An 11,943-nucleotide genomic window follows, 5' to 3' on the forward strand; every position below is an offset into this window, starting at 1 on the left:
CTAGCGCCACCCTCCAGCTGCAGCCCATAACCTGCCGCTATCAACATTCCTTCACGAAGTTGCCTAGATTCTGTGCAGACGCTTTCATATAACATTATCTACAAATAGCTCAAATGGAGTTATTTCCATCCAGCAACCGCAACAGGGCTTTCCAGAGTCACTTTTTTGTTGTTTTTGAAACAAAGTCTCATGTTATCCAGGCTTTTCGCCAAATCGCTACATAGCCAAGGTGACTTTGAACTCCTGCCTCCACCTCTGAAGTGCTGAGGTTATAGGCCTGCACCTGTGTTGCTAAATGAAGTGCCCATTCTTCTACCTCTCTGCCCTAAAATGCAGGGAACTTTAGCTCTCTCCTCTGAAACTGCATTCCTCTCACTTTCTCTTCAGCTTCGCTCTCTGACTTCACCTACGGCTGGTATCCTCCCTTTCGCTGGCTTTTCTTCTCTCTTGGATTCTTCTGTTATCAGAGGATGGAGTGTACCAGGCTCAGGCCCTGGCAAGCCTCTCTTTTGGATATGCTGTTTGGGGGTAATCTAACTAGGTCACCCCACCCATTGATAGCCCCCAGGTTTATGTTTCTGGCTACCCTCTTTGGATTTCAGACTCGTTTGACTGCTTAGTTGGCTCTCCGTGGTTAACTGAGGTAATACACACATGCACATAAAGAATTTAGGGTAGTGCCTAGTACAAGGATATTAACAGTGAACAGCTGCAGGAGTGAGCCCAAACCTCACTCCAAACCACTTGCACTACTGACTGCTTTTCTGTGGCAAGTCGATACAAACTTGACATCTCAAAACATCAGAGATTCACTCCCTTACAGTTTTGGAGGTCAGAAGGCCAGCACCAAGTACTGACAGGGCCTTTCCCATCTTCCAGTGGTGCCTAGCCTTCCCTGACTTCTGACCATGTCACATCAGCTTTTGACTCCATGGTCATTTGGCCTCCTCTTAGGGGAAGCCTTCCTTTGCCTCTTTCAAACACAGAATCCACTGGGGTAACCCAGATAATCTCCCCCACACAGTGCTTCAAACAATCATCTGCAAAGTGTTTGCTACAGAAAGCAGTTTTCATAGAGTCCACTAGTTAGAACATGGATATGTTGGGGAGACTGTTTCAGTGACAATAACCTCATCGTAAACTGTGAGGTATCCCATCAGGGAAAGGTGCTTGCTGAGCAAGTCTGGAGGCCTCAGTCTCATCCCTAGAAACTACATAAGAGTCGAAGGAGAGAATGGACACGAGCCACGGCACACATGCCCACACATGTTATGTGCATACAAAATAATAATTTTTATTTTTAAAGATGATCACCAGCACCTAAGAGGCAGAGGTGAATGGATCTCTGTGAGTTGCAAGCCTAGACCAAGCAGAACTATAGAATGATACCCCATCTCCAAAAAAAAATTGTTGAAGACTGCCCTGGGACTGGAAGAATGGTTTGGTAATTAGGTGTACTTTCTGCTCTTGCAGAAGACCAGACTTGGTTCCTAGTACTACCACTTGTAACTCTAGCTCCAGGGAACCCAACACCCTCTTCTGCACTTCTGTCCATAAACCCACACCCAGACACATCCCCATATAATGTTTTAATTAAGATTTTTTTTTTCCCCCCTGCAGCCAGGCATGGTCACCATGTTGGTATTCAACTTTAATCCCTGTACTTGGGAGGCAGACGCCAGAGGATCTCTGTGAGTTCAAGGCCAGCCTCATTTACTTAATGAGTTCCCAGGACATGTAGAGCGATCTATGTAGAGATACTCTTCCTGTCTCGAATCAATCAATCAATAATATAAATAGGATTTTTGCTCTGGCATTAAAAAGAAAAAAAGACAGTTTTGCCTGGCGGTAGCAGGGCATGCCTTTAATCTCAGCACTGAGGAGGCAAGGACAAGATGACCACTGTGAGTTCAAAGCCAGCCTTGTTTGAAAAGCAAGTTCCAGAACAGCCAAGGCTACACAGAGAAACCCTGTCTCTAAAACCAAAAAAAAAAAAAAAAAAAAAAAAAAAAGCTTCAAAGAAGCTGTAAAAGGTCAAGCAGTCAAACATCATCACTGGGGACATGAACTCACCCAAATCCATCAGCAACCTCTTTACACCATGTATTTATTTATTTATTCGTTCATTAATTTGGGTACATGAGGTTTTTGTTTTTGGTTTTGGTTTTGTAAAAATATCTCTTGAAACTTTCCTCTATGTGGTTATAACATCCTATAAATCCATCATTAACCAACTTTTAGTTCTGCTCCTCTGAGCCCTTTGACTAGGCCTGAATCTTGACCTCCACCTGTCCCTGGCACTAGCCACCCTCATGAATTAGTCTATGGAGAACTCCCCACCCCTACTCCAAGAGATAGCCTTTTATCATCATCCCTTACCTTTGACACCTAAGCCTTTGGTTTGGTTTTTGGAAGAATTCCGTAGGGCCTGTTTAGTGGGAATCCCTTTACCCTTGATTGACATCTCCTCTTAAGACCTTTCCACCCATGCTGGCCACCATTGCCCTGGCTGCAACCCCCAGCTATCTGCTTTCTCTCTTTTTCTGCGATACAAGAGCAGGGTATTTTTCTTTAGCGTCATTTGTTAATTAAATAAAATCTCGATATATATATATATATATATATATATATATAGAGAGAGAGAGAGAGAGAGAGAGAGAGAGAGAGAGAGATTGGATGGGTCGTGTGTTAGTCTTTTGCTTCGTTTTTTGAGACAAGGTCTCGCTTTTCCAAAACTCGCTGTGAAGCTGCGAATAATAACCTTGAACCAATCCCACTGGCTCCACCTCAGAGTAATGATATTGTGGGCTACGCCCTGTCTGTGTATATTAGTTTTTGAGGACTACTTTTTCAATAAGAACTTGCTTTAATGAGGCCTTCCGCAGCAGTTCTGACCCCTCTGCCTGTCATAACCTTTTGTGTTTTTGTTGTTGTTTGTGTCTCGCGGGCAAAGGGAAGTTTTGGGGTGACGTTAAGGAAGGGGGGGGGGGGGGGGACCTGGATGGAAGGCGTTAACTCAGCCAACCGTCGGCCTGTTCAGGACTGTTCTGTAGGGAGGTCCTGGGCCTTCCCTTAGCAAGCTAAAGCATTCAGAGTTGTGTCGCCGTTGGTGGAGCGTCGCTCACCTAACCCAGGTCCCTCAGAGAGGGAAGCACGGAGCTCCCAGTCTGGACTCCGGTTGTACCCCGAAAGCTGAGCGCGTTTGCAGGGGAACAAGGGTGAAGTTACTATCCGCGGCTACTGCTCCATGCTGCCGGCTTCTCTCCGGCATTGCATTTCTGGGTTTAGGGGCGGCGACAGCGTGGAGCTCGCTCACGGTTGGACGCTGGAGCAAACTGGGAGGGACACTGTAGGGCAGTCACACGTAGCAGCACGCACAGCACAGCACAGGCTTCAGGACAGGCGAGAAGCAGCAGGCTTTCAGGTGTCAGGATGGCCGAGTGGTCTAAGGCGCCAGACTCAAGGCGTGAGCCTTCCCCTGCGGGCGTTCTGGTCTCCGAATGGAGGCGTGGGTTCGAATCCCACTTCTGACACATGATCTCTTTTTGCTTGCTCCCTGCTTTTATTTTCCTCTGCTCAGGACCCTGTCTCTCCCATGCAAAATTTCTTTCAGTTGCTGGTGTTATCGGGTCCTCCAGGGCGACGAGTCGTCAGATTGCCTAATTGCCAGTTCCTTGGTTATACTGTAGTTGCCCGTCATCCTTGCCATCATCTAGTCTAGTGAAGTTACAAGGAGCAACTAGTATGTCTTCCCTGGTGGTCTAGTGGTTAGGATTCGGCGCTCTCACCGCCGCGGCCCGGGTTCGATTCCCGGTCAGGGAAGTTGCTGTTTTCATTCCCTTCCTTATTTTTCAAAGAAAGTTCCACTGTTCAGGAAATATCAAACTAAACACTTGAGAAATAAAAGTACATTCGAGTTCTTTACATTCTGTTTTAACCGACACCATACTGAGGATGTGAATACCAGCAGACTAGCCAGGAAGGCGTTGATGCTGAAATACAGTATCTTCAGAACAATCCAAAGCAGCACTCCCGGCCGCCCCGGCTCTTGCTGGAAACCATGATTCCCTAGGATACCAGGGTGCCCTCACAGCAGCTCTGCCAGCGCTTGCCTTCCGAGTTAGAAAATAAATAGAAATAATTCAAACAATGTTACCTAGAGTCAACGCTGGTCAATATTTTGTCACATTCTTTGCCTCTCTGAAGATAGATTAATGAAAATAAACAGATAAATGATAGGTAGACAGTTAGGTGATAGATTATGCATAATGATAGACAAACAAAATAGATAGATGGATGAACAGACCAATTAGCAAATGAATGATGGCTAAATGAAATGTATAATAAAATAAATACGGTGGTGGTGCACAGGCAGAGGCGTTTGAGGCCAGCATGGTCTAGAGAGCAAGTTCCAGGATGGCCAGGGTTACACAAAGAAACTCTGTCTTGAAAAACCAAAACTAAATAAGTAAATAAAATGATAAATAAATTGTAGTGATTGCAGATAATAAAAAGATTAATATAAAATTAATAAATAACTGATAAACCGGTGGTTAATTGGCAGATGGTAGGTAGGTGATACATACATACATACATACATACATACATACATACATACATACATAGGCAGATGATAGATAAATACCCACAGGTGTCCATCTCTCTGTCCTACCATTTGAAAGTCGCATACTGTTACTTCACACAGACACCTAAGAACATTGACATTAGCTTGTCCTCCTACATTCTTTGGGATTTTAGTGCAAAATTTCAGTCACAACTAAGCCACATTCAAGCTCCTCCTGGCTGTGTAGATAGAGCCCTCCACAGTGTTCATGCTTTTCATTCTAGGAATTTCCATTGCCTGCGGAAAATAATTTGTATTAACAAGTGCAAGTATTTAGATGGCTCTTGTGTTCTAAATATCAGGCTCCTTTTCCCCTCGGTGCTGGGGCTCAGCCAAAAGCCTCCAAGTAGCAGGCATGTACTTCTTAATTAGCTATAGCTTGTCAGTGAGCTATGTCTCCAGGCATCACGTGTTACCTTAACATCCTCACCATCTTCATAAGATTGTGAGTCTCTAACATAATTTCTGTTGCTATCAATTAAAATATTCATTTCTCCCTAGGCCCCTCTTCTAGCTCTCCAGATCAGTGTTGTGTACACTCTGTGTGCGAGACCTGTACCATCTTTTCCACCAGGGTTAAACATGACAAGGGAAATGTCATTACAATTTTCAAATTCTTTTTAACTATGTGTGTGCATGTGGACGTGTATGATATGGACATGTGAGGGCACTATTACCCTGACGCTAAAACCAGACAAACACACACACAAATATTATAGACCAACCTCTCTGATGGGGATAGGATGCAAAAATTCTCGGCAATGTATTTGCAAATCAAATTCCAAATCACATCAAAACGATCATTCTCCTTAATCAAGTTGGCTTTATTCCAGATATGCAGAGATGATTCAACATAAGCAAGTCTATAAATGTAAAACATCATATAAAGGGACAAGGACAGAAATCACATGATCATCTCAGTAAGATGTAGAAAAGGCTTTTGACAAAATCCAACATCGCTTCATGATAAAGCTTTAAGGAAATACTGGAAGGGACATATCTCAACTTTAGAGACTACACGTAACAAACCTAAAGCCACCATTACACTAAATGGAGGAATCCATGAAACTTTTCCACTAGAATCAGTGTTCAGTTTCTCCACTCCTATTCAGTGTAAAGCTGGAGGTCCCATAGCAATAAGAGAGAACAATAAGAAGGGTACAAGAGGGAAAGGAAGAAACACAGTATCTTACTTGAAGGTGATCTGATTCTATACATGGGAAACCCTAACCACTCCCCCAGCACACACTTAGAGTTGATAACACTTTTAGCAAAGTGACAGTATACAACACTAACACAAAAATCAGGAGCCTTCCTACATACCAGTGACAAGAATACCGAAAAAGAAATCAAGATTGGCTCAACTTTTTTTTTTTTTTAAATACCTTGGAATGAACCTAACCGATGAAGTAAAAGATCTTTACAATGAAAATGTTAAAGACAGTCAAGAAAGAAATTCAAGAAGACTCTAAAGCTGGGAAGGCTTCCCATGCTCATGGATTCAGAAGAATCAATATTGCAAAACTGGCTATTTTGCCAAAGGTTATCTACAGATTCAATGCAATCCTCATCAAAATCATGACACTCTTCACAGAAATAGAAAAGGAGCCTAAATTTTATTTAAAAACACAAAAGATCACGGGGTGGTGGTTGCCCATGCCTTTATCCCAGCACTAGGGAGGCAGAGGCAGGCAAGTCTGTGAGTTCAAGGCCAGCCTGGTCTATATCAGCTAGTCCCAGAACAGCATCCAAAGCCACAGAGAAACCCTGTCTCAAGGGGGGGGGGACCACTAAAAGATCTTTGATAGCCAAAGCAAGACTGAGCAAAAACAATCCTGGAGACCTTACTAAACCTGATTTCACATTGTACTACATTATAATTTGATATAATATACAGAGCCATAGTAACAAAACAACATGGTACTGAAACAAACAAAAATCAAATCTTTACATAAAGAACAGAATAGAAGACCTAGATACAAGCCCATACACCTGATTTTCCATAAAGATGTCAAGAATCTGTATTGGAGACAGTCTCTTTAACAAATAGTAATAGGAAAGCTGAGTGTTACCTATAGAAGAAACTAGACCCTCACTTCTCACCCTACACAAAAATCAACTCCAAAAGACCGTAATTTAAGACCTCATTCTGAAAATAATAGAGAGAAAGATAGGAAAACATTTTAAGACATAAACAGAAATAAGAACTTTCTTAACAGGACTCCAGTTGCTCAGGGAATAAGGCCAGCAATTGACAAATGGAACCTCATGAAATTGAAAAGCTTCCCTACCGGTCAATCAGCTCACAGAATGTGAGAGAACCCTTGCCAGCTATACATCTGATAGAGGGTCAATATCTAGGATATACAAAGAATTAAAGCCTAAACAAGAAAACAAACAACCCAATTTTAAAAAATGTTCTAACAAACTGAACAGAGAGTTCTCAAGAGAAGAAATACAAACAGCCAATAAATGTTTTTAGAGGTGTCCAGCGTTCTTAGCTACCAGAGAAATGTAAATTAAAACTATTTTACTTTGAGACTCCATGTCAGCCCCGTTAGAATAGCAAGAAAACAAATAATGGCAAATGATGGCTAGAGTGGGGAGAGTGAGCCATCCATTACTCACTGCTAGTGGGGGTATAATCCACGGCTGAAACCAGTATGGAGATTTCCCAAAAAACTTTCACATGTCCCAACCACACCACTCTTGGATATAGTCCCAAAGGCCTCTCCATCCTGCACTAGAGATACTTGCTCAACCATATTTATTGCTGTTCTGTTTACACACACAACATAGAAAAATAATCTAAAATATTTTTAAATAATAAAATACAAATGTAAGTGCAAGTCTGGGGAAGGTGGAAGGTGAACATCCCAGCCCTTCCCTGTGCACTGAGCTTTGGGGTTAAATAGGGGAGACATGGGCCAGGGAGTGAGGCCTGCACACCTGCTCCTGCTCAAGGTGTGGTCTGGTTAATCCTTGCACCCTGACTCTGCAGGACAGCTCAAAGAAGTGCTTATTGGTGGAGGGAACAAGCTGGTTCCCTCACGGTGACTTCTCCTCAGCACACAGGGATCTATCTACTAGACAGTGTGTAATAGGCACCACTATTCCTGAAATCCAAAGTGACTGTTGAAGGTGGAGTGACTCAGAGCATGGGGGCAAAAGAATTTACCAGATCAGAATTGATATAAAAGTTTTAATAAATAATCACTCCCTTGAAAGGTGCTGGGATTTTTTCATAGCAATTGAGTAAAGTCACCTGGCATGGCCTCCTGAGCCCTTTGAGTGGGGTTGTATTTGAAGGACTTTAGAAAGGCAGTTCTGTGTCCTGAGACTGTAAACTCCTTATTTCCCCCCTTAACTGGTCTATTCATTTAGTTCTCTGATAATTTCATAGTGCATATGATGCATTCCAACCACTCCCTGGTCCTTTCTTCCCTCTTTCCCACCCCTATTGCCACCCCCAAGTCTGTTTCCCATTCATGCTTTTCTGTTATGTTGTTACCCCTGAGTTTAACTAGGGCTGTGTGACCATGGGTCTCAAAGTGTTCGTTAGAGCCTAGTGGGTTTACTGAAGACAATTCTGCCTCACCCCCAGAATCCATCAGTATTCCAATAGTTCAACGTGGCCAATCCCTTACCTATGATTGATGTCTTGTACAGACCCAGTCTTATGCATTCCCACTGCAGTCAGCACTATGCTTTCAGATCATGGTTGCAGTGGTTATGTCATGCTCAGAAGAAGGAATTTCACAGCCTTTCTCCCTGTCTTCTGGTCTTACAGTCTTTCTGCTCCCTCTTCTGCATTGTTCCCTTTGCTTTGTTAGAGGGAGTGGTATCAATATTCTGTTTAGAACTGAGCATCAACCATCACGTATTCTCAGCACCATGAGCAGCCATGTCTCTCTACCTTCACCACCATCCACCGACAGATTCTCTAAGATCAAGAGTAGCATTTGTCTATGAATGTGAATGTAAATACATACACTTGGCATTGTGTTGATTTAGGTAAATGGTAGTAGCAAGTTTGCTTAGGGCATAACACCTCCTTGGCCATATGTTTCTAACTGAGTTTACAATACCAGACATGAATTCCATATTGCGTAACAGGCCTCAAAACCTATCAGAGAGTGTTTGGTTTGCCCTATTGCATTAGTAGGCACATCTTACCTGGAGGGTTGGTTCTCAGCTGGGTGAGACTATCGATGCTTTTTCTCTCCTGGAAGTCTGCATTGCACCTTCCTGCACTATGAAAACTGGTCAGCAGATTTAATTTTTCAGTTCCAGTTTGATTTCTCTGTAACTTGCCTTGAGAGCATGTAATGTCTTCAGCAACAGGGTCTTATTAACTAGTTCTGGACACCCAAGAGTAATAACAAGAAGCCGTAAGGTCTCTCAGAACATGTGTGTGTCTATTGGAGATGGATTTAATTGAGGTAGAAAGCCCCAGGTGAAGGAGGGAAGCACCACTTCCTGGTTTGGGGCCCTGACTCTGTAAGAACAGAGAAAGATTTTCAGCACAAAGCATGCATTCATCTATTCTCTCTTTGCTCTTTTTTAAAAAGACTTAAGAAATAATGTGTGTATGTATGTATTTATTTATTAGACTTACTTATTTTATTTGTATGAGTGTTTGGTCTCTATGTAGGTAGGTAGGTATGTCCCTACCTACCTGAGGGTACATGTGCATGCCTTGTACCCTCAGAGGTCAAAAGAAGGCACTGGATCTCCTGGAACTGGAGTTACAGATGGTTGTGAGCTACCACATAGGTGCTGGGAACAGAACATGGGTCCTCTGCAAGAGCAACCACTGGGCCATGTCACCAGCCTCATGTTGTTTTGTTTTGGAGAGAGAGAGACAGACAGAGACATACACACACAGAGAGAGAGAGTGTGTGTGTGTGTTCTTGAATGTATGCACACATATGTGTGCAAGTGCCCAAAGAAGCTAGAAAAGTGCTGACCCTCAGAGCTGGCGTTATGGGCACTTGTGAGCCACCTAACATGGTTCCTGGCAAGCAAACTCTGGTCTTCGTGAGTAAGCAGCAAGTGCTCTTAACCACTGAGCCATTTCTCCAGGCCTTGTCTCTCTGCTCTTGACTATGACTAGCTGCTCAAGTTCCTGCCTAGGCTGCCCTGCAGTGATGGGCTATAATTTAGACCCTAACTTCCCTAAGCCACTTTTGACAGAACTACAGAAGGGGGAGGACACAGCTCACTGCTCTCTGCAGGGGGAGAGAATAAGGCAGTGGATTAAAGGTGTGTGCCACCACCGCCCAACTTTACGTCAGCAGATTCCTGAGAGTATCTAGTTGCCTTTGGTTTTGAACTGTCACCTTACTATGTAGCCACCAAGTCTCTTCCTGTGACCCCCAGGGAGACTAACTCACAACCCCGAGTTCCCTTCAGGACAAAATTCAGGCCAAGTCACTGCCAAATGATGGGCTCCTCTAGAACGTATCCATCTCTACACCCTTCATCTTGTTATCTCTCTGATGAAAAGGCGTCATCAAGATCAACTCTGCCATCTCTACACTCCTCCTCTTGGGTCTGGGGACAGGGAGGGGATGCATCCCTGTGCCTTCTGAGACACTGTATTCATCAAACACTTAACCTACTCATTGTGACAGGCTCCCAGTATGAATCACTAGTTATATGAGCACAAAGGAGAATAAGATAGAACCAAGGACTTGTAGTGATAGCTAGATTGTTCTGGTAAGAATGAAGGTTCTGCAGAGAGGCCTGGGTGTCCTCCCTTTAGCCATTAGACTATTGAGACAATGGGCCCCAAGGAGTTGGAATTCTTCCAAAGTCTCTTACAGGAAGAGGGCAAAGCCAAAGAAAGCCTGGTGCCAGGCAGAGAGGGAGCTTGTCTCCCAGGAAGAGCTGAGACAGTTATGGGTCAATGTGGGCAGGGCTACACCTTGACAGGATTGCTTAGTTATTCAAACCTGGTGCCTTCTATTTACATTTTTTTCAGCAGCCCTGAAGATGGACTGACTTTATTCTCCCCAGTGTGACTACACTGATAAATCTCTCTCTGCTTTAAGCTATTACTATCCTCCCCTTTCATGGGGTCTCACTATGCAACCCTGGAAGGTCTGGAACTCTCTATGTAGACCAGGCTGGTTTCAATCTCACACAGATTCCTCTGTATCTGCCTCCTGAGTGCTGGAGTTAAAGTCATGCACTACCACACCTGGATTACTGTTTCTTTTCAAAGGTATTTCTTATGTATTTGAATATTTGCCTGCATGTATGTGTGTGTGTCTGCACTACCTTCGAGCAGTGCCTGTGGAGGCCAAGAGAGTGGATTGGATCCTCTGAACCTGGAGTTACAGGGGTGTGTGTGTGTGTGTGTGTGTGTGTGTGTGAGAGAGAGAGAGAGAGAGAGAGAGAGAGAGAGAGAGAGAGAGGTGTTCTATGGGCATGAGCAGAGGTCAGAGGACAACTTGTAAGTCAGTTCTCTCCAACTACTTGGGACCTGGTGAGTGAACTCAAGTCATCAGGCTTTGTGGTAAGTGCCTTACCTGCTGAGGCATTTTGCTGGTCCCATTACTTGTCCCCTTAAACAGTCTGTTAAGGATGGTTGGACAAGCCTGAGTTATTAGGACTTAAGTCTTGACCCTGAATATCACAGAAACTATTATAATTTGTCCACTGAGGCTGTTGGAACAACACAGGAAGCATGGAGCACAGTGCTGGCCACAGTGGCCTCAAGTGACCAACATCTCAGCTGCCCTTAAAATTCAGTCATGGCCCTGGGTGGTGGTGGCGCCAGCTTTTAATCCCAGCACTGAGGAGACAGAGGCAGATGGATCTGTGTGAGTTCGAGGCCAGCCTGGTCTACAGAATGAATTCCAGGACAGCCAAGGCTACACAGAGAAATCCTGTCTTTAAAATGCAGTCATGTAAGGCAGAAAACCGGAAAAGAGGTGGGGAGGCGGGGGTTTGAATGAGAGCAACCCCCATGGGCTTTGAACACTTTGAACATGTGTTTGAACACTTGACTCCCCCGTTGGTGGAACTGTTTAGGAAAGACCAAGAGGTGTGGTCTTGTTGGAGGAGGTATGTTCTGAGGTTTCAAAAGCCCACACTATTTCCAGCTAGCTTTCCTTCCCCCTCCTCCTTTCAAATGAGGATGTGAATTCTGAGCTAATGCTCCAGCACCACACCTGCCTGTCTGCCACCATGACGATCATGGACTCACCCTCTGAAACTGTAAGCCACCAATAAACTGTCTTTTCTGTAAACTGCCTTGGTCATGATGTCTTCATATCAATAGAAAAGTAAGCCAGAGAGTTAGGACTAGA

The 11,943-nt window shown here is 44.0% G+C and overlaps 2 non-coding genes across 2 annotated transcripts; both read left to right on the forward strand.

Annotated features, from left to right (window-relative positions):
* The first annotated feature begins 3,426 nt into the window (after nucleotides 1–3,426).
* Nucleotides 3,427–3,533, forward strand: Trnal-caa (transfer RNA leucine (anticodon CAA)). The gene is made up of 2 exons: nucleotides 3,427–3,464; nucleotides 3,488–3,533. It is a non-coding gene; the product is annotated as a tRNA-Leu (tRNA).
* A 217-nt stretch (nucleotides 3,534–3,750) lies between these two features.
* On the forward strand, nucleotides 3,751–3,822 carry Trnae-cuc (transfer RNA glutamic acid (anticodon CUC)). Its single transcript has one exon. It is a non-coding gene; the product is annotated as a tRNA-Glu (tRNA).
* The last annotated feature ends 8,121 nt before the right edge of the window (nucleotides 3,823–11,943 follow it).

Source organism: Phodopus roborovskii, unplaced genomic scaffold (assembly GCF_943737965.1).
Source record: "Phodopus roborovskii unplaced genomic scaffold, PHOROB, whole genome shotgun sequence".
NCBI lineage: Eukaryota > Metazoa > Chordata > Mammalia > Rodentia > Cricetidae > Phodopus > Phodopus roborovskii.